We start from the raw sequence: 27,732 nt of genomic DNA on the forward strand, positions 1-27,732 counted from the left end.
TTAAGATTCTATTTCTGCGAGAGCTGAAACTATAATTAAATCACATTTCATTTTGGTTAGATGGGGCTTAGCAAAAGTGACTTCCTTATGGTCCTAGTGTCTTGTTTATAATTCACTCTTTTGATCAGACTCTGAGCCTGAGAGATGTGATAAAAATTGAAGGTACTACCACTACTCTCAGCTCCCACTCCGGAGTTCTGAGGGCTTTTTTGCTGAATCTCTGTGTTATTCATCAATTATGTTGTCTTTTTGCTGAATCTCTTAGTGGAACTCTTGGGTCATGATGTTGCATTTATGTTTTTTAAGTTGGTCACTCTCTTCATTCCTTTTCTGACATGCTTATCTAAAGAGGATCGTTTGCTTGCTGATTAGCAGCTGTAAACATGCGTTTAAAGCTTTTGAGAGAACAGTGTGCACCAGGGAGAGTACTAGATTATTAAAAGCAACATAATTCCCAGTGTTTGGGGTTCATATCAGAACCATGGTCCCCAGAACCCAAAGCAATTCGAATCAAGTAAGTCAAAGAAAAACTGCATTGAAGGAGTTACTTTCTTAAGCCATCTGGCTTTTTCATTGAACTACTGTGGCAGAATCCCAACTGTCCCAGAAGTGTCAATCCAAGTAAAGTGAGGGGTGTAGGCCATAGCACAAACATCTCTTTGCTGTGCTAAAAGATAATCAAGAGCAACTTTGGCCAGAGAGTCTAGGTATTTTTGTTAGGCTTTATTGCTATATATATTGCTTTAGCAGTAGATTCTTCAATATCTTTAAGAGTAAAAAAGATGTTCCTAATTAAGATACTAATTTGATCTTACTTGTAGCCAGAGAATTCAGGAAAAGGATGGTCAGAGGAAAGAAGGAATGCAAAGAAACATCCTTTTTTTTTTTAAATTTTTTAAAATGTTTGTTCATTTTTGAGAAGGAGAGTATGTACACACGCGCTGGGGAGGGACAGAGAGAGAGGGGAACAGAGGATTCGAAGCAGGCTCTGCACTAACTGCAGAGAGCCCAGTGCAGTGCTCAAACTCACTAACCATAAGATCATGACTAGAGCCAAAGTCAGACACTCAACCAACTGAGCCACCCAGGTGTCCCTGCAAAGAAACATTCTTGATCTGATGTCTTAGGTGGAAGCAGTCTACCTCAACCTAGGCTACGTCTTTCCCTAGTCAATTTGATTTAGAGGGCCATTATTTTCAAAGAACAGGATGTCATGTGAGGACTTTTTTCAGCTGTGAAATATGCAGCCAAGATTCAATACCTTGTAAAAGTAAGGTCCTTTTTCTGGAATCTCACTTTTGCAAAAGCATCAGAGTAAAAGAATAACTGTCTACATATGACAAAAGACTTAAAAAGCCTGTGGCTAAAGATGTGATGAGAGTTTATTTTAATGTAATTTACCAGGAAATTTGCTTATTTCTGTGATACACAACATTTTAAGAAAATGACTGGAATTATGACTGATAACATTATACCAGGACATATCAGATTTCTAGGAATTTCATACAGTTTCTAGAATACATAATGAATAACTCATATCCATACAAATATTGCCTAATAACTTTTAACATCACTTCTTATTTGATAATGCTTTCCACTTAATTGAACATATCAAATAAACCAAATTAGTTTAACATTTTACCAGGTGAGAGACAAATCCTCTGATATTTTTCAGGGGCCTTCTGGTAAATCTCAAAGCTTCTTTCATGTAAAAAAAGACTGTTTAGAATTTGATTTGGGGAAGTCATCAAACATTCAAAAGGTTTGCACATTTGACCAAATATGATCACAGATCATTATGGAATAATACCTAATTGCCAATTTAAGCAAAGTAGATGTTAAAGACATACAGAAGGTTACATAGTTGTGCACAAAACTTAGCTCTCTTAATATTGAGAATATTGGGTTTTCTTAAGCAATCACAGAGCTAGTAAAGACAACAGGAAACACAGTAAATTGTTTTCATAAGACACAAAATCTTTGCCGACCATTCAGATTACTTAAAAGGTAAAGAAACTTTCATAGTTGCTTAAAGCAGACCAAAAGTCCAAGAAACTATTCTAATTGTGCAACAGTGTACTTTTGAATTTAAAATTCATTTTAAAAATTAAATCCATTCTAATTATAGCCAGCTGGATCACACATAAAATTTATTTCCCCAGTTTTTTAATACAAACTTTCTATTACTTTTCTATCCTGATTTTATATATGATTTTGTCATATACTTATAGTTACTTTACAACAACTATTTTACTTTCCTTGCCTGTTAGACATAATCATTGCTAAAAAGTTTATCTGTAAACTCTCATCCAACTTATCTCTCTTTAAATCATTTTTTATGTATTTAGATTACTCTTAAAAATTTCACAATATGTTAATCAAAATTAGACATCCTGCTAAGTTGGTTTTTTTTTTTTTGTTGCTGACATATTTTTTGTAACATATCACATGAACTTATTTGACTAGTAAACCAAGTAGAATGAGAGTCATTTGTATGCACTATTATTTGATGTTGATGACTGTAAAGACATACCTATTTTAATTAGAGTAACAAACTTAAGCTAGCTTTTGTTTACTGAAGATGACCCAGATGAATTTGAAAGTATTTGGTTTGGTTTCAGTATTTCTGAGTCTAGAAATTCTTAATTTTATAGGCACTTATTTTTCTTTAAGCCAATTGAATAGAGCTGTTATACAAATTAATTCTGGCAGTACCATCCAGAGGTAGAAAAATGTGACATAACTACAACATTTATACATAAACACACATGAACATATAGAAAGATGCAAACAAATACCTTATTGTTCTAAAATTTTAGCCATAGGAATGTTCTCAGCAGAGGTGAGAGCTGGTGGAGGCTAGGCATGAGCTCCCCCCACACCTACTTGGTGCTAAGGCTCCCAGCCACAAAAACGCCATCTTAAATGGAACATGCCATGGAAACCATGATGTTCATGTTTCACAAAGTTTGCTGAGGATAAAGGCTGCTTAACAAAGGAGGACCTGAGAGTACTCTTGGAAAAGGAGTTCCCTGGATTTTTGGAAAATCAAAAAGATCCTCTGGCTGTGGACAAAATAATGTAGGACCCAAACCAGTCCCAAGATGGCAAAGTGGGCTTCCAGAACTTCTTTTTGCTAATGGCTGGGCTCACCATTCCATAAAATGACTATTTTGTAGTACACCTGAAGCACGAGGGAAAGAAGTAGGCAACATTGAGCAATACTCCCACCCAATGAGAGTTCTCCCACGGGGTCTCTTTTTTTTTTTTTTTTTTTTTTTTTTTTTATTTTTTAATATATGAAATTTACTGTCAAATTGGTTTCCATACAACACCCAGTGCTCATCCCAAAAGGTGCCCTCCTCAATCCCCATCACCCACCCTGCCCTCCCTCCCACCCCTCATCAACCCTCAGTTTGTTCTCAGTTTTTAACAGTCTCTAATGCTTTGGCTCTCTCCCACTCTAACCTCTTTTTTTTTTTTTTTCCTTCCCCTCCCCCATGGGTTTCTGTTATGTTTCTCAGGATCCACATAAGAGTGAAACCATATGGTATCTGTCTTTCTCTGTATGGCTTATTTCACTTAGCATCACACTCTCCAGTTCCATCCATGTTGCTACAAAAGGCCATATTTCATTTTTTCTCATTGCCACGTAGTATTCCATTGTGTATATAAACCACAATTTCTTTATCCATTCATCAGTTGATGGACATTTAGGCTCTTTCCATAATTTGGCTATTGTTGAGAGTGCCGCTATAAACATTGGGGTACAGGTGCCCCTATGCATCAGTACTCCTGTATCCCTTGGATAAATTCCTAGCAGTGCTATTGCTGGGTCATAGGGTAGGTCTATTTTTAATTTTCTGAGGAACCTCCACACTGCTTTCCAGAGCGGCTGCACCAATTTGCATTCCCACCAACAGTGCAAGAGGGTTCCTGTTTCTCCACATCCTCTCCAGCATCTATAGTCTCCTGATTTCTTCATTTTGGCCACTCTGACTGGCGTGAGGTGGTATCTGAGTGTGGTTTTGATTTGTATTTCCCTGATAAGGAGCGACGTTGAACATCTTTTCATGTGCCTGTTGGCCATCCGGATGTCTTCTTTAGAGAAGTGTCTATTCATGTTTTCTGCCCATTTCTTCACTGGGTTATTTGTTTTTCGGGTGTGGAGTTTGATGAGCTCTTTATAGATTTTGGATACTAGCCCTTTGTCCGATGTGTCATTTGCAAATATCTTTTCCCATTCCGTTGGTTGCCTTTTAGTTTTGTTGGTTGTTTCCTTTGCTGTGCAGAAGCTTTTTATCTTCATAAGGTCCCAGTAATTCACTTTTGCTTTTAATTCCCTTGCCTTTGGGGATGTGCCGAGTAAGAGATTGCTACGGCTGAGGTCAGACAGGTCTTTTCCTGCTTTCTCCTCTAAGGTTTTGATGGTTTCCTGTCTCACATTCAGGTCCTTTATCCATTTTGAGTTTATTTTTGTGAATGGTGTGAGAAAGTGGTCTAGTTTCAACCTTCTGCATGTTGCTGTCCAGTTCTCCCAGCACCATTTGTTAAAGAGACTGTCTTTTTTCCATTGGATGTTCTTTCCTGCTTTGTCAAAGATGAGTTGGCCATACGTTTGTGGGTCTAGTTCTGGGGTTTCTATTCTATTCCATTGGTCTATGTGTCTGTTTTTATGCCAATACCATGCTGTCTTGATGATGACAGCTTTGTAGTAGAGGCTAAAGTCTGGGATTGTGATGCCTCCTGCTTTGGTCTTCTTCTTCAAAATTACTTTGGCTATTCGGGGCCTTTTGTGGTTCCATATGAATTTTAGGATTGCTTGTTCTAGTTTCGAGAAGAATGCTGGTGCAATTTTGATTGGGATTGCATTGAATGTGTAGATAGCTTTGGGTAGTATTGACATTTTGACAATATTTATTCTTCCAATCCATGAGCAGGGAATGTCTTTCCATTTCTTTATATCTTCTTCAATTACCTGCATAAGCTTTCTATAGTTTTCAGCATACAGATCTTTTACATCTTTGGTTAGATTTATTCCTAGGTATTTTATGCTTCTTGGTGCAATTGTGAATGGGATCAGTTTCTTCATTTGTCTTTCTGTTGCTTCATTGTTAGTGTATAAGAATGCAACTGATTTCTGCACATTGATTTTGTATCCTGCAACTTTGCTGAATTCATGTATCAGTTCTAGTAGACTTTTGGTGGAGTCTATCGGATTTTCCATGTATAATATCATGTCATCTGCAAAAAGCGAAAGCTTGACTTCATCTTTGCCAATTTTGATGCCTTTGATTTCCTTTTGTTGTCTGATTGCTGATGCTAGAACTTCCAGCACTATATTAAACAGCAGCGGTGACAGTGGGCATCCCTGTCGTGTTCCTGATCTCAGGGAAAAAGCTCTCAGTTTTTCCCCGTTGAGGATGATATTAGCTGTGGGCTTTTCATAAATGGCCTTTATGATCTTTAAGTATGTTCCTTCTATCCCGACTTTCTCAAGGGTTTTTATTAAGAAAGGGTGCTGGATTTTGTCAAAGGCCTTTTCTGCATCGATTGACAGGATCATATGGTTCTTCTCTTTTTTTTTGTTAATGTGATGTATCACGTTGATCGATTTGCGAATGTTGAACCAGCCCTGCATCCCAGGAATGAATCCCACTTGATCATGGTGAATAATTCTTTTTATATGCTGTTGAATTCGATTTGCTAGTATCTTATTAAGAATTTTTGCATCCATATTCATCAGGGATATTGGCCTGTAGTTCTCTTTTTTTACTGGGTCTCTGTCTGGTTTAGGAATCAAAGTAATACTGGCTTCATAGAATGAGTCTGGAAGTTTTCCTTCCCTTTCTATTTCTTGGAATAGCTTGAGAAGGATAGGTATTATCTCTGCTTTAAATGTCTGGTAGAACTCCCCTGGGAAGCCATCTGGTCCTGGACTCTTATTTGTTGGGAGATTTTTGATAACCGATTCAATTTCTTCGCTGGTTATGGGTCTGTTCAAGCTTTCTATTTCCTCCTGATTGAGTTTTGGAAGAGTGTGGGTGTTTAGAAATTTGTCCATTTCTTCCAGGTTGTCCAATTTGCTGGCATATAATTTTTCATAGTATTCCCTGATAATTGTTTGTATCTCTGAGGGATTGGTTGTAATCATTCCATTTTCATTCATGACTTTATCTATTTGGGTCATCTCCCTTTTCTTTTTGAGAAGCCTGGCTAGAGGTTTGTCAATTTTGTTTATTTTTTCAAAAAACCAACTCTTGGTTTCGTTGATCTGCTCTACAGTTTTTTTAGATTCTATATTGTTTATTTCTGCTCTGATCTTTATTATTTCTCTTCTTCTGCTGGGTTTAGGCTGCCTTTGCTGTTCTGCTTCTATTTCCTTTAGGTGTGCTGTTAGATTTTGTATTTGGGATTTTTCTTGTTTCTTGAGATAGGCCTGGATTGCAATGTATTTTCCTCTCAGGACTGCCTTCGCTGCATCCCAAAGCGTTTGGATTGTTGTATTTTCATTTTCGTTTGTTTCCATATATGTTTTAATTTCTTCTCTAATTGCCTGGTTGACCCACTCATTCGTTAGTAGGGTGTTCTTTAACCTCCATGCTTTTGGAGGTTTTCCAGACTTTTTCCTGTGGTTGATTTCAAGCTTCATAGCATTGTGGTCTGAAAGTATGCATGGTATAATTTCAATTCTTGTAAACTTATGAAGGGCTGTTTTGTGACCCAGTATATGATCTATCTTGGAGAATGTTCCATGTGCACTCGAGAAGAAAGTATATTCTGTTGCTTTGGGATGCAGAGTTCTAAATATATCGGTCAAGTCCATCTGATCCAATGTATCATTCAGGGCCCTTGTTTCTTTATTGACTGTGTGTCTAGATGATCTATCCATTTCTGTAAGTGGGGTGTTAAAGTCCCCTGCAATGACCACATTCTTATCGATAAGGTTGCTTATGTTTATGAGTAATTGTTTTATATATCTGGGGGCTCGGGTATTTGGCACATAGACATTTATAATAGTTAGCTCTTCCTGGTGGATAGACCCTGTGATTATTATATAATGCCCTTCTTCATCTCTTGTTACAGCCTTTAATTTAAAGTCTAGTTTGTCTGATATAAGTATGGCTACTCCAGCTTTCTTTTGGCTTCCAGGAGCATGATAAATAGTTCTCCATCCCCTCACTCTCAATCTAAAGGTGTCCTCAGATCTAAAATGAGTCTCTTGTAGACAGCAAATAGATGGGTCTTGTTTTTTTATCCATTCTGATACCCTATGTCTTTTAGTTGGCGCATTTAATCCATTTACATTCAGTCTTATTATAGAAAGATATGGGTTTAGAGTCATTGTGATGTCTGTATGTTTTATGCTTGTAGTGATGTCTCTGGTACTTTGTCTCACAGGATCCCCCTTAGGATCTCTTGTAGGGCTGGTTTCGTGGTGACAAATTCCTTCAGTTTTTGTTTGTTTGGGAAGACCTTTATCTCTCCTTCTATTCTAAATGACAGACTTGCTGGATAAAGGATTCTCGGCTGCATATTTTTGCTGTTTAGCACACTGTAGATATCGTGCCAAGCCTTTCTGGCCTGCCAAGTTTCAAAGGAGAGATCAGTCACGAGTCTTATAGGTCTCCCTTTATATGTGAGGGCACGTTTATCCCTTGCTGCTTTCAGAATTTTCTCTTTATCCTTGTATTTTGCCAGTTTCACTATGATATGTCGTGCAGAAGATCGATTCAAGTTACGTCTGAAGGGAGTTCTCTGTGCCTCTTGGATTTCAATGCCTTTTTCCTTCCCCAGTTCAGGGAAGTTCTCAGCTATAATTTGTTCAAGTACCCCTTCAGCACCCTTCCCTCTCTCTTCCTCCTCTGGGATACCAATTATGCGTATATTATTTTTTTTTAGTGTATCACTTAGTTCTCTAATTTTCCCCTCATACTCCTGGATTTTTTTATCTCTCTTTCTTTCAGCTTCCTCTTTCTCCATAACTTTATCTTCTAGTTCACCTATTCTCTCCTCTGCCTCTTCAAGCCGAGCCATCGTGGATTCCATTTTGTTTTGCAATTCGTTTAAAGCGTTTTTCAACTCCTCGTGACTGTTCCTTAGTCCCTCGATCTTTGTGGCAAGAGATTCTCTGCTGTCCTGTATACTGTTTTCAAGCCCAGCGATTAATTTTATGACTATTATTCTAAATTCACTTTCTGTTATATTATTTAAATCCTTTTTGATCAGTTCATTAGCTGTTGTTATTTCCTGGAGATTCTTCTGAGGGGAATTCTTCCGTTTGGTCATTTTGGAGAGTCCCTGGCATGGTGAGGACCTGCAGTGCACTTCCCCTGTGCTGTGGTGTATAACTGGAGTTAGTGGGCGGGGCCGCAGTCCGACCCGATGTCTGCCCCCAGCCCACTGCTGGGGCCACAGTCAGACTGGTGTGTGCCTTCTCTTCCCCTCTCCTAGGGGCGGGATTCACTGTGGGGTGGCGTGTCCCGTCTGGGCTACTTGCACACTGCCAGGCTTGTGTTGCTGGGGATCTGGCGTATTAGCTGGGGTGGGTAGGCAAGGTGCACGGGGGCTGGAGGGGCAGGCTTAGCTCGCTTCTCCTTAGGTGATCCACTTCAGGAGGAGCCCTGTGGCAGCGGGAGGGAGTCAGATCCGCTGCCGGAGGTTTGGCTCCGCAGAAGCACAGAGTTGGGTGTTTGCGCGGAGCGAGCAAGTTCTCTGGCAGGAACTGGTTCCCTTTGGGATTTTGGCTGGGGGATGGGCGGGGGAGATGGCGCTGGCGCCTTTGTTCCCCGCCAAGCTGAGCTCTGCCGTCCGGGGGCTCAGCAGCTCTCCCTCCCTTTGTCCTCCAGCCTTCCCGCTTTCCGAGCAGAGCTGTTAACTTATGACCTCCCAGACGCTAAGTCGCGCTTGCTGTCGGAACACAGTCTGTCCGGCCCCTCCGCTTTTGCCAGCCAGACTCGGGGGCTCTGCTTGGCCGGCGAGCCGCCCCTCCGCCCCGGCTCCCTCCCGCCAGTCCGTGGAGCGCGCACCGCCTCGCCGCCCTTCCTACCCTCTTCCGTGGGCCTCTAGTCTGCGCTTGACTCCGGAGACTCTCTTCTGCTAATCCTCTGGCGGTTTTCTGGGTTCTTTAGGCAGGTGTAGGTGGAATCTAAGTGATCGGCAGGACGCGCTGTGAGCCCCGCGTCCTCCTACGCCGCCATCTTCCGGAACCCCTCCCACGGGGTCTCTTAAGGAATCTGCCCCACAGCTCCCTCCCCTGTGTAAAGGATTCCATGAGCAAACTGAGACTCTCAGAAAATGTACAAATAAAACCTAACCCCCATTTGAGAAACAGAGAAAGAAAAGTCAGTGAAAACCAGATAAACTTTTGATTATTATATTGCTTGCATCCTCTTGCCCTCAATAAACAAATTCCTTTTCTATTTCCTCAAAAAAGTAATAATAGTAAAATAAAAATAAAATTTTAGCCATGAGTCAGGTGTGATGATGCAAAACTTACTAGTTTATAAAAAAGCAGTTGAATCCAAATCATATTTCTGACAGATGGTATAATTTAAGGTTACCTGCTCAGATGCCTAAAGCTTTTATTCATTTGTAAAGAAGACTTTTAAGATTTTCATAGACTTTGTTTTCAAATAGTCCTCCCCCCCCCCCCTTTTTTATCTTCTGATAAAAATTCCTCCCTGAAGTTTGCATTTTGAAGAGATAGCCTACGTAGGAGTTACTGAGCAGATGTAGAAGATGTAGTATTTTGAAGAGATAGCCTACATAGGAGTTACTGAGAAGATAGTAGTAGAACATTTGCATTTCAAGGACCCAGGGAAAGAATGAATGTCCTTCTAAGCAGGGCTTTTGTTTCCTGAATTCAGAATTTTACAGTACTTAACCAGCCTTCTGAGATGAATAAGGGTTTTGGTATTGACAGAAAGGATAAGTGGCTTTGAATTGCTTCTAGAGCTGCATTTTCTGTCCTGGTAAAGACCCAGTTCATATGAAAAGAACAGTTCTTAATTCTTCAGTGAGTCAGTAGCAACCTGAATTCAAAGGCTTTACACACTCATGCAACTACATTATCTTCAATTTGCTTGTTTTTACCAAGGAGAATATCTTCAATGAAGATGGAAATCAAAAGAATTCTTTATTCCAGATTTAGAGCTCTGTTTTTGGGATATTTGTCTTTACCTCTGGGTAGCTTAGGTGACAAGGCCTAGAAGTTCCTGTCAGGCTTTAAATATCAGCTTTCAGTTTGCCTATCTCTGTCAGTAGAGCTACTTTAAAAAATCCTTTCAGAATCTTGTCAGCTTTTAGCCAGACAGACAGGAAATACTTCTGGCAAAGTGAAACAACTCTATGGATACAAGACATGTCCCCAAAGAGGGTACAAAGGATACAACCCTCCCAAGATCCAGAGCCATTCCCAAAGATAGTCGAAAGAAAAGAAAGACTTTCACAATTCCCCTCAGGGTCTGCACGTGGTGAGGCCCAAACTGCAAATGGAGTGGTACCATCATTTCTGTCTTACCATATTTGGGGGGCCCCTAACCTGACATGCCAAGCCAAGTCATCAGAACACAAAATGAGACATACAAGAAGGAAATAGTTGTCTGTGAGAGAGAAAGGATCAATAACCAGTGGGTCTGGATTTGGAAAGGAAGGGACAATGTGAAATTTTACCTTCTCTCAGCTGAGTACTACAGATAGAGATCCAGGAGAGCTGACTTTGTTAAGATTTTTCACCTTTCACTGGCTTTTGCCAGTTTTCCCAGGATCTCATCTGTAGGTTCCAGAGTGAGTGGGTTTCAGAGTGTAGGTCCAATATTGGCATGATTTTCCCTTAATTTTCATTTATTCTTGGCTATTTAATGGAATAATTTGTAGCAATTTGCAAGAGAATTCCTAGAGCCCTATCATCTCTGAGAGGGGCCTATATGAGGACCCTCCAAGAGTAAATATGGTGGCATCTGTAAAGTCACTAACTTGGTGGACTTTCTCTTATGGTTGTATGACAGTCTTTTCAGAATGGGAAGGCAGTTCAGATAGAAGATTAGTAGTAGACTCTGAGTACTCAGGTAAAGGAGGATCGAGGGGAGTAGTAGAAGTCACATCAGCCTTAGTCTTGTAAGTGCCTCTTAAGTCTTTTCATTAGCCTTTTACACTGAATCATTCAATGAACCTGTTTTTGAATCTTATAGCCTTTTCGAGGCTTCTGCATACCAGTTCAAATGGGTATCCTAATTGTTTGATTTGGGAACTCTTGCTTTCAAGTGCACTTCTTGTTCCCTGTAAAGGCGTTTTAATTCTAGGTTGTCTTAATAAGATTTTGCCATTTTTATAGATATGTGCAGCTTCTAGGACCACAGTTTTTAGATATAAAATAAGCAGTTGTGCCAGATGGTAGTATACTCATTTTTTTTGAAATATGAGGATTCCATTTCTTTAATTAGGCCTTCGGTTTCTTGGAGCCAAGTTAATGCCTGAAAAGGGATATGCCGCTAGGTTGGGGATTTAGGGTGTTTTACAATGTACCTCGTTGCATAGAATTTTTTTTGAGGTTGGCAGGTGACCTAGTGTCAATCTAACCCATTCCATGATCAGTTTATCCTAGTATGGGAGTCTTAGAGTTAGGTGTCAAGGACTCTAATACAGCTTTTAAGCGCTTGATCCATGCCTACCAATTTTGCAACTTTGGCTTCTGTGACTTCCATTAACAGCAGATCTGTTAATCATTTTACCTCATGTGCACATTAACAGAAACCAGTAGTAACCAAGGAAATGGACTGTGCATATCAGCAGTAACCAAAGAGAGAGTACTGTGGACTGGCCAAGAAAAGGCCTTAGGTATGTACCACTAGCAGTTTCCAAAGTGGAACTAGAGACTGAACCATCATACTGCAGCAAATGGGGACCATGGACTGAACCAAGGGCAAGGAACTCCGATTTTAGATGTAATCATCTGCCAGCTCAAGCCTACCTGCTAAATAAACCCTTGACTGGGACTGTGGACTAACCATGGACTAAGGACTGGCTCTCTGTTAGAGCCTCCTGTCAGTCTAGATTGACCCATTAATCCTGGGCTGGAAAGCCATTTAGATCAGGAGCGTGCAACACAAAGAGAGTGGAGCTCAGAACCAAGAGGAACTTACCCATGTCCCTCAGAAACAGTGAGAAAGACCTAGAACCCAAAGGTTCATGGGCCTCAACTCTCACGTTTCTTATTCCCGAAGCCATCAGAAGTTTCTGGGTTCCACTCCTTCCATCAGCCTGTTGAACAAATATCAACTAAGTACATTTTTATAGATCTTACTGGCTTTATTCAATGATTGATGAATTGGGCAGCACCCAATCTAGTAGATAGAAGATCCAAGGAACTGTTCTATTCTAGGTTTTTTGTTTGTGGTTGCCATGAGGTTCATATATAACAATCAGCAGTTTTAAGTTGATGGTTACTTATGTTCAAATGCATTTTAAAAACATTACACACACCCCCCCGCCATGTTGTATGTTTTTTGAAGTCCTACTTTACAACTTTTTATTTTGTGTTTTCCTTAAGTAATAGTTACAGATATAGTTGATTTGCTATTTTTGGTTTTTAACTTTCATCCTAGCTTTATAAAGTGGTTAATCAACTACCTTTTCTACACATTAGCTTTTACCAGTGAGATTCTTTCTTTCTGTCTTTCTCTTTCTTTCTTTAAAAGGTGAAAGATTTATTCGATCTGAAGAGAAACCAGAGTATTGAGATTTTTTTTTTCTTTCATAAGTTTCTTCTAGTTACAGCCTTTTGTTTTCTGTTTAAAGGAGTCTTTTTAACATTGTAAGGCTGGTTTTGTGATGATGAACTCCTTTAACTTTTGTTTGTCTGGGAAACTATCTCTCCTTCAATTATGAAACATAACCTTGCCGAATAGAGTATTCTTTGTTGTAGGTTTTTTCCTTTTAGCACTTTGAATATATCATGCCACCTCCTTCTGGCTTGCTCATTTTTTGCTGAAAAATTAGTGGATAGTCATATGGGGGTTTTCTGGTATAAAACTAGTTGCTTTCCTCTTGCTGCTTTCAAGATTCTCTCTTTATCTTTAATTTTTGACACTTTAACAATTATGTGTCTTGATGCAGACCTCTGGGTTCTTTGTCTTGTTTGGGGCTCGCCATGATTCCTGAACCTGGATGTCTTTCCTTCTCCAGATTAGGGAAGTTTTCAGCTATTATTTCTTCAAATAAATATTCTGCTCCTTTCTTTCTTTTCCTTTTTGTACGTAAGTGAATTAGTACACTTGATGTTCCAGAGGTCCCTGAAATTATCCTCATTTTTTTTTAATGTTTTTTCTCTTTGCTATTGAGTTTAGATAATTTTCTCTACTCTCTTTAAGGTTGCTGATCTACTCTGCATCCTGTAATCTTCTTTTGATTCCCTCTACTTTTCATTTGTTATTATATTCTTTAGCTCTGATTTTTTTTTCTTTCTTTGTTGAAATTGTCACTTTGTTCATCCACTCTTGGGTTCAGTGAGCATCCTTATGACCATTACTTTGCACTCTATCAGGTAGATTGCTTATCTCCCCATCATTGTCAGTGTTGTTCTTTTTTAAGGTTTTATCTTGTTTTTTTTATTTGGAACATATTCTTCTGTCTCTTCATTTTGCCTGATTCTGTCTTGTTACTGTGTATAATATAGAACAGCTGAGTCTCCCATTCTTAAAGGAGTAGCCTTATGTAGAAAGTGTCTTTTGGGACCCATAAGCACAGTCCCCTCAATCAGCAGAAGCATGCACACCAGGGGTATACCCTGTATGGGCTGCATGTACCCTCTTGTTGTAGGGTCGGTCATGGCTGCTGCAGGCATACTGATGGGTAGGGCTGCCACTAGGGGCAGGAGTTGTTTCCAGGCTGACACCACCCACTGGGAGGTGTGATGGGAATGGGGGCCACTTTGGCGGTGCATCTGTTGGGGTGGGCAGGTTTGTAGGGGAATGCTGGGGCAAGGTGAGCAGTGCTATGTTGATCAGAGTACCAAAAGTGGTGCCTGTCAGCACTTCCAATCCAGATAAAATTCCTATAGATTCCTTCACCTCTGGCACATGCCTAAAATTAGCCAGTAAATCTCCTTCATGTATGGCCAAAGTGCTTGCTTTTCAGATTGCTGCCTCTGTGTGGGTTTGTGGAGCAAGCGATTTTGTGTGCACACTTTTCTTTTCCTGTAACCCCCTGACTCTCCCAAAGTTAAGCCCCACTGATTTTCAAAGCCCTAAGTTATGTGGATGTGTCTTTTCAGCGCAGGTCCCCAGATCCGGAGTAGCTAAAATGGGGCTTGAACCCCTCACTCCTCAGAGACCTTTGCATTGGTGATATCCCTCCCACGTGTGGGCCCTGACCAAACTGTGCCTCTGCCTCCCCTCACCATCTCGATGTGACTTTTTCTTATATCATTAGTTGTGGAAAGCTGTTCTGCTATTCATCAGGTTGTTTTCAGAGAGAGCTGTTCTATATGTAGTTGCAGTTTTGGTGTGTTTGTGGGATGAGGTGAGACAGTATCCTCTTGCTCCACCATCTTGATCAAGAATCTCTGTGATTGGGGCACCTGGGTGGCTCAGTCGGTTAAACGTCCAACTTCAGCCCAGGTCACAATCTCACAGCTTGTGAGTTCAAGCCCTACATTGGGCTCTGTGTTAACAGCAGAGGTTAGCCTGCTTCAGATTCTGTCTCCATCTCTCTCTGCCCCTCCCACTCTCACGCTATTGTCTCTGTCTCTCAAAAATAAATAAATATTTTTTAAAATTAAAAACAAGAATCTCTGTGATGGATTTTTTTAGCACTTGAAATGTGGCTGGTCCAAATCAAGATGTACCACTGAAGGCAGTGGTGTATTGGTAAACCAGCTAGTGGAGGGGTCGGGTAGGAGAGCCTTGATTTATGTCATTTGTTGGTTTCTGTTAATGTAAGTACTTCTGTTGTGGCCAATTTTAAACTACCAAAGTGATGTCAAAACCCTGACTTGGAAAGTCATAATGCACAATTGATTCTCAGAAGCCAATGTGAGTCAGCTCTAGTATAACACTTAAAGGATAAAATATATACCAGGTTTCAAAAATTTAAGTAAAAAAGCATTATAAAATATCTCAGAAATATTTTTATATTAATTACATGTCGAAATGACAATGAACTATTAATTCAAATAAGTTAAAATTAATTTGATTTGTTTCTACCTTTATTTTTATTTTTTTAATGTTTATTTGTGAGAGAGAAAGAAAGAGAAAGAATCTGAAGCAGGATCCAGGCTCTGAGCTGTCAGTACAGAGCCTCATGTGGGGCTCGAACTCACGGACCATGAAATCATGACCTGAGCTGAAGTCAGATGCTCAACCAACTGAGCCACCCAGGCAACGCTTATTTTTATTTTTTTAATGTTTATTTATTTGGGGGGAACAAAGAGACAGAGTGCAGGCCGGGGAGGGGCAGAGAGAGAGGGAGACACAGAATCTGAAGCAGGCTCCAGGCTCTGAGCTGTCAGCACAGAGTCCGATGTGGGGCTTAAATCCATGAAGCGCGGGATCATGACCTGGGCCGAAGTGGGATGCCTAAGCAACTGAGCGACCCAGGCACCCCTGTTGCTACCTTTTTAATTATAGTTAGAAAGTTTAAAATTATAGATGTCATTCATTATATTTCTGTTGGAGAACAATGCTCTAAATAGTTACATGGGACTACTGAGCCTTTGGGACTAAGTATTAGAGTGATTAGTTTCTATTTCCCTATCATATTTTAATATTAGCTTCTAGCATACAATTGTATTTGACCAATTAAAACTGATGTTCAAGCAGGTTCTGTACCACCAGTACAGAGCCCAATGCAGGGCTCAAACTCACGAACTATGAAATCGATTAGCTCATATGCTCAAATAGATCGAAGTCAAATGCTCAACCCAGGTGTTCCAATAATTATTTTAAAAGCAAATCTAATTGGTGCTTTCAAGAAACTTAATAGTGATACTAAAATTATGAAATATGTAAAGATGTATGCTCTTTTTACTTTTTGAGAGGTAGGTTAACCTTTCATTTTCCTAGTACAAGCGTTCTCAAGTTAGTGACCATCTTAAATCTAAAACTGACAAATGCCTTTTAATGAAGAAATCTTTCAAAATGGACAGCTTAAGAAACAGAAGTAACACTATGTCAAGAAGATTTTATGGCAAAGATAAACTTCAGTGACTCCTTACTCAATGTTCATATAAATCTGAACTACCTAAAACTCCTATGATTTTCTTAGGTAAGGAGTACTTGTCAATAGATAGTATTCAGTCTGTCCATTACTTTATGAACAGTAACTGCTTCGAAGAGCAGCTTTTCTGTCTATTTCATCTCTAGGAGCATCTCTTGATTTATGAGAACAGTACTTAGATTGCTGCACTTAGCTTTGCTTTTCTTATAGTTGTAGTTGAAGATGTGTGCATTGTTCTTGGTATATCTTAGAACTACATTAAGGAAAAGTTTGGAAGTTGAGCATTAGAATTGGGGTGAGGAGGATGTGATTGCATTTTTGGCTTTATCACAAAAATCATTGAATATCTAAAATATATTTCTGTATATATCCTTCCTTTTTTTATAGATTGAAAATAAATGGTCATTTGTGCAATTTTTTTGTTTTTGTTTTTTTAATGTTTATATATTTTGAGAGAGTGTGTGAGCTGGGGAGGGACAGAGAGAGAGGGAGAGAGTCCCAAGGGGGGATTGGAACACTGGACTTGAGCTCACAAACTGTGAGATCATGCTGAGCTGAAATCAAGAGTCAGATGCTTAACTGATTGAGCCACCCAGGCACCCTGAAAATAAATGGTCATTTGAAGATTATTTAATATTGTTCAATATGTTTCAAAGGAAAAATCACTTCAAAAGTCAAATAACATTTGCCACTGTTAGCCAAACCTATTGAAGTTTACTTTTATTAAAATTGCATTAAAATAGAAGACATAGTTTTTCTTTAAAGGAAATTTAGTACCCTGTTTATAATTATTTCTATTTCTAGAATTATTTTATTTGTTCATTACATGAAAATTATACCTATAGAGGAATTTCAGTAGCATATGATGCTGTCACTTATGATACTTATAATAAAATCTAGTCTGTCTACCTGTAGACATAACTGTTCACCTAGCTTAATTCTATTTCATGATCCATTTTATAGAGTATTCTCCCAGAGCCTTCCTCCCCTTTTTTAAGAGAAGCAAACTTAAAGAATACAAAAAATTAACTAACCTTACTTTATATAGCAAGTGTTAGAAAGTCTTAGTCTGCTTAGCTTTAAGCCATTTCAGACTTCTTGGTATTGTTTCCCATCAGCTTACAGTGTATTTCATGTTGTTTTCTGTTTCTGATCTTTATTTATATATATGCATATGGATGTATGTAAACCTGTATGCATATGTGTATGTAAAATATTATATATATGCAAATTTACATATATTTTTCTCTTAATCCTGTAGTCCTTGGACAGACCTTTAAGTGACAGATTTTACTTTCTGTTTCAATATCATGTCTGATATGATACATTTCTTTTTATAAGTAAGATATTTGAAAATAACTACTAAATTGGTATAAATATTTTCATCATTTCCATAAAGATCATAGGACATAGGGATTCTGGACTGACTTGCGTTTATATTAGGCACAAAAATAGAATACTTAAGCACAGTTTTAATTAGTGAGTCGTGGGATTGATTTTGGCAGTACTTTTGTCCATGTTGCTGAGTGGACTTTACATATATGTTCTCATTTGTCCTCCTTCTCCCCTTTTCTCTTTCTTCTCATTCCCTTCCTCCCCTTATTCCAAGTTCACTTAGTCGTTGATGTTCCCTTAAAGCTTAAATCCTTTAACCCAAATGTTAGTATTAAACTGCACTAAGGAATTCAGTATTTTGGGTGGCAGTTTAATAGCTTCTCAAGAATCCTTTTTGGGTACCTATTTTTAATGATTCAAATCTTTATTCAAATATAGTAAGTTAAAAGACAATGAGAAATTTTCAATATTAGCATTTTTATATTGTACAAAAAAACATAATAGGGAGTAATATGATTACCAAATTTGAGTGTCATACACCTTCCAGAAAGCCTCACTTCTATTTAGTAGTTGGCTGATTTGTGAGAATATTTCAGGATTTATGAATTGTGGCATAGTACATTTTCCAATTGAGGAGGTTCACACTTTTAATAAGATTCTCATGGCTTCTCAAAGATCTAAGAAATAGCTATCATCATTCTTTTTCTAATGTGTTTGCATATATATGCACACATGAAGACATTTAGAGAGCAGATAAGTACAATAACTAGAACAGTATACATAGTAGCTTATTATCATTATTATTATTCACATTTTTCCATCCCTCTTCCTGCAAAAACTAACAAGCAAAAAATAATTGGACTGTGTTACAGATTGGTTCACTGTGCTGATTGGTGTGCAGGAGGTTCATTGGGGAGTTCTCTCAGGATCCATATCTGTCAGGGAGTGAAGACAGGCTTGAGCAGAAGGAGAAGGTGGTCTTTAGTTGATCCTTCAGGGAACTCTGAGGCTGGATGACCCTGCAGAGGTGTCCCTAATTGGAGCAAGGGCTGTTGGCCTTTCTATCACTGCACCAACCAGTCACTGGATCTGGCTGCTCTCCGGAAGGAAACAGCACCTTGAGCAAAATGGCTTTCCTCAGCCTCACCTGAGAGGGACTTCTGCCGCAGGCTGGCAGTCATCAACACTCTCTGACCCTGGAAAAATGTGTGTCCTTGTTCTGAGGAGAGGGGATGTACACAGCATACCACAGAGTCCACTACATAATCTCCACGGAATGTGAAGGAAACACTGGATGTTCAAGCCAGAAATCAGGAAAATATTCAAGGCTCCTTTCTGTTTTTAAGTGTTACTGGATCTGTTCGCTCTTTCGTCTCTGTCTTCCGTAACCTAGGATGTCATGTCACTTTAATTCCTAATTTTCAGTCTCTCTTTCCCCCAAAAGCCCTTCAGACGATGCCAAAGTAATCTTTCTAATATACTTTAATTTCTGCCCATCCTTAAACACTTTGCTGTCCAGTTTCTCTGCCTCCTTTGCATGTTATTCCCTGTGTCTGGGTTGTCCTTACCCTTTTCTTTATCTTGGTAACTATTACTCATTTATTATAATTTCACTCAGTAGGGCCCTCCTCTGGAAGTTTCAATCACTTTTCCTCCCTTTCCTCCTCTGTAACATCCTGCTTATTGTTTGCCCTCCCCTCTAGACTCATTGTGACTTTATCCTCCCTGGGAGCAGAAATGGTGTCTGTCTTCTGAATAAAACCAGTCTCTAACTACAGTGCCTGGAATTCATTATAGGAGCTTAATGAATGTGGGCTGAATGAATGGAGTAAGCAAATGAATGACTCACTCAATCAGTTCATAGTCTGAAAGCTTATTTGAGAGGCGTTGGCAGAGGCCTGTCTGTGTTTGCATATATTAGCGTTTGCCTGCATGTGTAAAACTATATATAGCAATGGCAGATTTCTACATTTGGATTCAAGTTAATGTGATAGATTATTTTCATTCTTTTCTCCAGAGTGTCTTCAGATGTGACTAGAGAAACCTCTCAAGCTCTGTTAACACCTTGTGGAAGAACTAAATTAGTAATTTTTTTGCTGTGGTCTACACACACCGCCCCCCCCCCCCCCCGCCCCAGACAAAGTTAGAAAGAAATGTAAAGCAACTAATTGAAACAGTTCTAGTAACAGTGCTCTAAGACTGATTTAAATAGAAGTAAGTTGCCTTGGTGAGGAAAGACATTTTATTACTCAATAAACATTTACTGAGCACTTGACATGTCACTGAGTTTTCAGTATGTTCAAATCTGGAAATAGAATGATTAAGAAACTATTTTAGAGCTTTTAGTCTAATGGTGCCAAAAGGCATAATTCACTATAATAAAGTGTGATAAGTGCTTTAATAAAAATACATTTAAAGTGCCAGCTGGAGAATCAGAGGGCGGGATCTGCTGAGAGAGAGGTGTGAACTCAGGGAATGCTTCCTGTAGGAAGTGGTCATTACATTGCTTTTGAAAATTGAGTAGGAGTTTCCCCAGTGGAGGGAAGTGAGGCTTATGAGGCAAAAGGAACAGCATTCATTCAACATGAATAAATAATAACAAGGTGATGACTATATTCCAGTTACTGTTCAAGGCACAAGACCTCTGCCTTTATGGAGCTGCTGTTCTAGTAGGGGAGACAGTGAACAAATTAAGTGTGGTAAGAGGAACCTAGCCAAGACCAGGAAATAGCATAAGACTTGGGGAGGTGAGCCTATGTAGACAAGGCTGTCAGGGTGTGTTTTGAGGAGCCCTAGTCCTGGGAGAGCTATGGAACAAGTTCTGGAGACAAATTACTCTGAAGAACACTATCCTGTTAAGTCCTGCTCTAAAGAAACTTAGATAATTCTCATTGGAACCAAACCAAAAAAGGCATTAGGTGAAAAAACCCTCTGAGTCATTAGGATTTTGTGAGCTAAAATTCCAAAGAATACACTGTGGGAGGACCTGGACTAGAGCGTAAGGACCCCAGTGACCAGGCAGAGCAGGAGAGGGGCCCAAAGAAGGAGACTTGGGGCCTGATGAACAAGGCCTTTTGGACCATAATGAATTTGTGACCCGTTTTCGGCTGGAAACCAGCAATGCCAGGATTAGATTTGATTTTAGAAAAGTTAATATGGTGGCAGTTTGGAAGCTGTCTTGAGTGAGGAAAGAATAAGTCAAGAAGCTTTTCAATAAAAAAGAGAATGATTACAGCCTGAACAATGGGGAGGAAAGGGTATGTTTTTAGAGACATTTGGAGGTGGAATAGATTCAGTCAGATAACTGTGTTTATAGAAAATGAAGAGTGAGTCAGAAAAATTCTTGGCATGTAATGTTTTAAATGAGTGAAAGTACATCTTCAAGAGAGGGAAACTTGCCCCTGATCTGCCAATAAATGAAGGTCACAGCAGAGATGTAAGGTGGCGGCTGCCTAAGCTATGCTGAGTGTGTAAGAAATAGGAGCAAAGTAATATGTTCAAAAGTGTTCCAGACTCTGCATCTGTACCACATTTTCTTTCACCTTTGAAATAAAGGATGGTTAGAGATGAAGTGGAAAAATATCAGCAGGTCTACTTTCAAAAGGTTGAGCTTTTTACAAAGAAACAAGCTTGTTATCACTTTTAAATAAGACAGAATATGACCTTGAATTAGAGACAGATTAACTGCATGTCTAATTGGTGAGCTCAGCACACCTAGCTGTGCAGCACCTGACTCACCAAAGCCAAGGACAGGCAGGTGGCTATGTTCTGCTGCCAGGAAATCATCTGGACCTCACTGGCAGGCTCTGAAGCAAAGGGCATAGAGGAAGCTACAGATGGCAGGGAATAGTAGAGAGCATTAGGAAGAAAGAAGGAAGTGTGGCTCAAAGTTATAAAATGTTATGTACATTTCTGTTTTAAATTTTTTTCTATATTTCTAGTGTGTGTGTGCGTATGTAAATAGAAAGGTTTCCCATCAGTATTTTGTATATCCTATGTTTGTCAACTAGCTGTGATATATTACCAATGAAATAAGGAAAACATCACCTAATATGCTCCTTCCTCCTCTACTGGAAGGGTATCTTGGGTAGCCACTGTATTAGAATTCAAAACAAATAAACAAAAAATTCAAAACGAAAATAATTATTAGCCCTGAGGATGAAGAGGTAGATGAAGTGTTATTCTTCATGGTGGGCTTTGGTCAGCTGTTAAAAAATAATTAAAAATAAAAAGCAAAGTTAAAGAATATTAATTACCAAAATCTAGTTTGATGTCACTACTCTTATTTTTTTCTGAGCCTTTTGGTCACTGATGAATTAGAACAATAAATGGATTGTTATGCTTGACATTTTGTACTTTATTCTGGAAATATTGGCATTAAAAACCAAAAGTAAAATTTCCATTTGATCAATAGTCTTAAATCTTCATAGAAATTTTTCTTTAAACAATTTTGTATTTTCGGGATACCTGGGTGGCTCAGTGGGTTAAGTGTCTGACTCTTGATATCTGCTCAGGTTGTGATCTTGCAGTCATGAGATCGAGCCCCGTGTTGGGCTCCACATTGAGCATGGAGCCTACTTGGGATTCTCTCCTCCCCTCTCCCTTCTGCCCCCTCCCCCCCTCCTGCTCACTTGCATGCACACTCACATGTGCACACACACTTTCTATCTCTCAAATAAATAACTTAAAAAAATGTTTGTATTTTCAAAGGAGCCTTATTTGATATGATTATTCAAATTCTTCGGTTACATTTTTCTAAAGCAGAGTTAGAAAAACTTCTAGCCAGGGTGCCTGGATGGCTCAGTTGATTGAGCTTCTGACTTTGGCTCAGGTCATCTCACAGTTCATGAGTTCAAGCCCCATGTTGGGCTCTGTGCTGAGAGCTCAGACCCTGGAGCCTTCTTTGAATTCTGGGTGTGTGTCTCTCTCTCTGCCACCCTCTGCTTGCACTCTGTCTCTCAAAAATGAATAAACGTTAAAAAAAGAAAAAAAAACTTCTAGCTTCGTCATCAGAATTGACACTTATTTTGGCATATACCAGAGGAAATCATGGTGTGCTCTTGCTCTTCCAAAATGGAATTTGAAACACCTTTTGTGAGCTATGGGTTATACTTTGGTGTTTACAGGCCACGTAAATAGTAAGCTGTGATCTCCATTTCATTTACTCCATTCCTCTGGCTTTCTACATTTTTCTTCTACCTGGTTCTTTCATTTTCCTGTTTGTTTCTTTTTGTCTCCTCCTCACATTTCTTCATCTCATTTAGTTTCCCTCACCTGTTTTATTTCTGACCCTCTTCTCTGGCCAGTCCCTGCCTGCTGAACTGGAACCTTATGGAGCTATCCCTCTAAGAAGAGCAAAGGCCAATTTAGGAGGATGGAGGTTTGACCCTTCAGAAGATATCTGGCTGAATGAACATTGCCAAAAAAGTACTGTTGACTAACTACATCTTCATTCTGGCTTCTTTACAGAATTTCATTTTCCTTTTTATTTTTTATTTTTTATTTTTTTAAGTTTGTTTATTTTTGAGAGAAAGCAAGCCCGCGTGTACAAGTGGGGTAGGGGCAGAGAGAGAGGGAGGCACAGAATCCAAAGCAGGCCCCAGGCTCCAAGCTGTCTGCACAGAGCCCAACGCAGGTCTTGAACTCAACAAACCGTGAGATCATGACCTGAGCCAAAGTCAATCGCTTAACCAAGCCAGCCTCCCACAGAATTTCATTTTCTTTAAAAAAATTTAATGTCATATTATATATGATTCCAACACAAATATATGTATAAATAAGCACAATATGAAATAACTCCCCATATGCCTCCCCTACCCCCAAAGCATATTTAAAAAAAAAAAAAAAAAAAAGGACAAGATTAGGTAGGTAAGTTCAAAATTAACACTATAAAAATATTACCACAGCCAATATTTCTTCATTCTTGAAAGCATCAAAGAAAAATTTTTAGTTTCAAAGAAAAGCACACCACTTTTGGTTAAACCCTAGGTCTTTTTCAGGTTCACAGTAGTCTGGCTATCAATCAAGCATATATGTCCATTGGCCTGGGACATGGGCTCTTCTGTTAGAACTCAGCATTTTTTAAAAAGTGATTACTTGAATTATACCTACACACAAAATTTAAACTCTAAATGAGCCCAACCATTGCTGAGACCCTGAATTTTAAAGAATAAAGAAGGGTCAGTAACCACTGTCATCGTGCATGCCAACCATCACTGCTTAACCATCCCTGTCCAGCCTTTGTGACTTAGCAGTGAGCATTTTCAGCATCTGTACATTAACATATAAGTGGTCCACCTTCAGAAAAGCAAAGAATCTTTCCAAGGACATGTAAAACATGTTATGAGAACTTAGCTTCTGACCTATAATTCTTTTCTACAGTCTATCTCAGGCATCTGTCCTTAGATTTTGGTGGTTTTTTGGTCAAGTTTCTGTCTTTGCTTCTATTTCACAAACTGATTTTAGTATATTGCTGATACCTCAGTTCTCTTTTCTTTTGATTTTTAGCTTTGTATTTCCTGCCTTGGAGTCATCCAACCCATTGACAAATTATACCAGTACCATCCTCAACATACCTGTAGACTATCTTAGTATAGCATTTGCTAGTGAGGTTTGTATCAGAAAAATTAAAGAAAATTGGGTGCAGAAAAAGCCCCAAGTTGCATTCCATATAGAAATGTTAGAACACTCTTAAATACAGAGAACAAACTGAGAGTTGCTGGAGGGGGTTGGGGGGGGGCGGGAATGGGCTAAATGGGCAAGGGGCATTAAGGAGGACACTTGTTGGGATGAGCACTGAGTGTTATATGTAGGGGATGAATCACTGGATTCTGCTCCTGAAATCATTATTGCACTATATACTAACTAACTTGGATGTAAGTTAAAAAAATAATAAATACATTATTTTTAAAAAATGGTAGAACATCATAATCACTTGTGAATATTTTGAAGTCCACAGAGTGGGTGTGCATCTAAGATGTTGCCTGACAGAGATTTCAGGTGTCCTACTCACTGGCTATTGTATGAGAAGTATCTATTTGTTAACTCATATTGTTTAGTGACTAGTAAGTGGCATTTTTGGTATTCTACATTTATTTTACATGATAGTTTGTTACTTACATTTTGCATTTTACTGAGTTTTAATTTTTTAATTTTTTTTAATGTTTATTTTGAGAGAAAGAGAGAGTGTGAGCACGTGAGGGGCAGAGAGAGAGACAGACAGACAGAGACAGAGACAGAACCCCAAACAGGTTCTAGGCTTTGAGCTGTTGGCACAGAGCCTGATGCAGGGCTCAAACCCAACGGACCACAAGATCATGACCTGAGCCAATGTCAGCCACTCAACTGACTGAGCCACCCAGGTATCCCTGCATTTTACTGAGTTTTTAGACTACTTAGTTTTATTTAGGAAATCAGTCAAAGTGGGAAAGTGTTGAGTGATAGGTAATGAATTACTCTAAAACATCAGGGAATAGGTTCCTATTGAGCATTTTTGTGCAGAACAGCTGTTTTTCAAAAATGGTTATGGCCAGTAAGTGGGAAATGTGACCACTTGTAACCACTACTCTTACCAGCCTGGCCAAAGCCTGTACCATCTGTTCCCTGGATTCTTGTAATGAGCTCCCTGTTTCTGTCCCTACTCCCTCTAGTTTGTTTCCATCATATCATGCAGAATAATCCTGTTAACAGTGTCAGGTCATGCCAGTCCTATGCCAAGAAAATTGTAGTAGCTCCCCATTTTACTCAGAGAAAAAAACCAAACTTCATTCATTGGTCCATAACATCCTTCTCTTTCTTTTTTCTCCTCCTGTATATGTATAATCTAGATCATAATGTGAAATTAAAGTATATATGTTTATTAGTTACTGGGTTTTTTGAGTTAATGTTTCACTTATTCCCCTTAAAGAAAAAATCATAAATTGCATAGGATTTTTTAATTCTTCCCACAGTAAACGGCACTCACTAGATAGATACCCCTATTTTAAGGGGATATATTTCTTCATCTCTGAAATGAAGGTAATACCTATAAATAATATCTAATTGTCTCAAAGCAGTCTTTCTCTTGGTTTTCTTCTAGTAGTTCATATATTGTCCTCACATTTCCATTACTGTGGAGGGTTTTCTTTCTCCTTCTCTAGAACCTCTCTTTAGGTCTTTCTTTGAATAGCTTTTTTGGGCAATGAAAAGCACTCTATTGTCTTTTTTTCCCCCTATTACACCTTTACATATGTGTAGAAACCTTCATTCACCCTAAATAGGCTGTGACATGATCAGTAAAGTTACTTAGGGATTGATGATGGTTGAATGATTTATTTCTGGATTTGCAAGAAATTTTCAAGTAACAATTCATTGTAGAAAAATAAAGCAAAAAGTGAAAGGAAAACTAAATGATTTTTGTTAAGAGCATTCTCTCGGAGTGGAGCAGGGTGGAGGGGAAGGGTTGATCTGTGATTAATCCAAATTTAATTTTAATGGAACCTAAAATTTCAAAATACATAAGCTTTTCTCCTTCTGTGGCTTATGTGTCCATTTTCTTTAACATATATCACCCAACTATTTTTTATTTTTAATTTTTTATATTTATTTTTTAAAGTAGGCTCCCTGCCCATCATGGGGCTTGAACTCACAACCCTGAACTTACAATCAAGAGTCACATGCCCTACTGACTGAGCCAGCTAGGCTTCCCCAACTAGATATTTTTTAAATCTTGGGGCACCTGATTGGTTCAGTCGGTAAAGTGTCCGACTCGGTTTTAGCTCAGGTCATAATCTCACGGTTCATGAGTTCGAGCCCCATGTCAGGCTTTGCACTGACAGTGCAGAGCCTGCTTGAGATTGTCTCCCTCTCTCTGTGCCACTCCCTCTAAATAAATAAACTTAATTTAAAAAAATTTTTTTAATTAAAAAAAATGTTTCCCAAATATATATATTAGAATGTTTGTATATAACGTTACATATTTACTTTCCAAGGAAGATATTTAAATATATGTATATAAGCTCATATATATTTAAATATATATATCTTAAGAATATGTATATACATAGAATATGATGTTGGATTTATTGTTGTGTTTTTACATAAAAGAGCTTTGTTATATACCACACAATTGAGCTTTTTATTTCTGTGAATTCATTTCTCTTCAGGTAATTTACGGTATCATTTAAATTTAACTAAAGTTTGAAGGCTTTGCTTCTCCAAAATTGTAGTTCACATATATTCCTTCATGGTATCATTGATGTTTGCAAATAATCAGTTATAAGTTCATCTCAACACAATTTGAATATCTGTATGTAAAAACATTGGAGAATACGAACTCAGTGTTAAAATTACTTTGAAAACTTTGTTGCTTGCTTCAGTTTTAAAACTTTATAGCCATTGATTTTAAATTGATTTATTTTTCATTTCTGCTCTAATGAATTGGAGAAAAATGGACAGGTCAAATAGGATCCTGGGTGCTGTGGTTGGTTGGCATTTATATAGGTCTTTCATAAAGGATTTAATAAAAGGTGACCTGAAATGCAGAAATGTAATCTATAAGACAATCAAAGAAAACAGTTCTTTTAAGCACACTGTCAGTATTGTATGATTCCTGCTCTGTAACTGTAATAATTTTGTGTGTTTGTCGAAAGATGTAAGCTATATTCAATAATGAGGATAGCAGGAATTTGAGACTTCATGTACATTTCTGTTGTCACAGGAAGGTCAGCCTTTTGAAAAGGGATAGAAATGAACATTTCTCCAGAATTACATTTCCCTTCATTTTAGGCTATCTCTTAATTCCAGCATTTTTACTGTGTTTGATAAATAGGCCAAATATATATTTTATTTATTTGGCAGGGGAGGTAGTGAAACTTTACAAATTTCAACTGGCATTGCACTTGGCTGATAAGAATGGGAGTTTGTACCGCTCTGAAGAGATTACATGAAGTAGAATTGGAAAGCAAATTGTATTTACAAAAGATAGGATGATGTTCCTAATAGGTGTTCAGAATAGACTATTCACTCTCATATTCTGCTGAGCTTTACTAGAAATAACTTCATTTCAAAAAAAGAACAAATCTGATTGAAGGTAAAAGCATTCCCTCTCCACAGACACTCTTCCAAAGGACTTACATTAAATTTTCCTGATGGGCACACAGCTGTATTTTGAGCTGTATCTGTATAAACTGTAATGTGGAAAAT

At 38.6% G+C, this 27,732-nt stretch overlaps 1 protein-coding gene across 4 annotated transcripts in view; it reads left to right on the forward strand.

Moving 5' to 3' along the window:
• The window catches only part of PRIM2 (DNA primase subunit 2), a 343,826-nt gene that overhangs the window by 304,989 nt on the left and 11,105 nt on the right, over positions 1-27,732 (forward strand). The gene's annotated exons all lie outside the window — the stretch shown is intronic.

This window comes from Panthera leo, chromosome B2 (assembly GCF_018350215.1).
Source record: "Panthera leo isolate Ple1 chromosome B2, P.leo_Ple1_pat1.1, whole genome shotgun sequence".
NCBI classification, from domain to species: Eukaryota; Metazoa; Chordata; class Mammalia; order Carnivora; family Felidae; genus Panthera; species Panthera leo.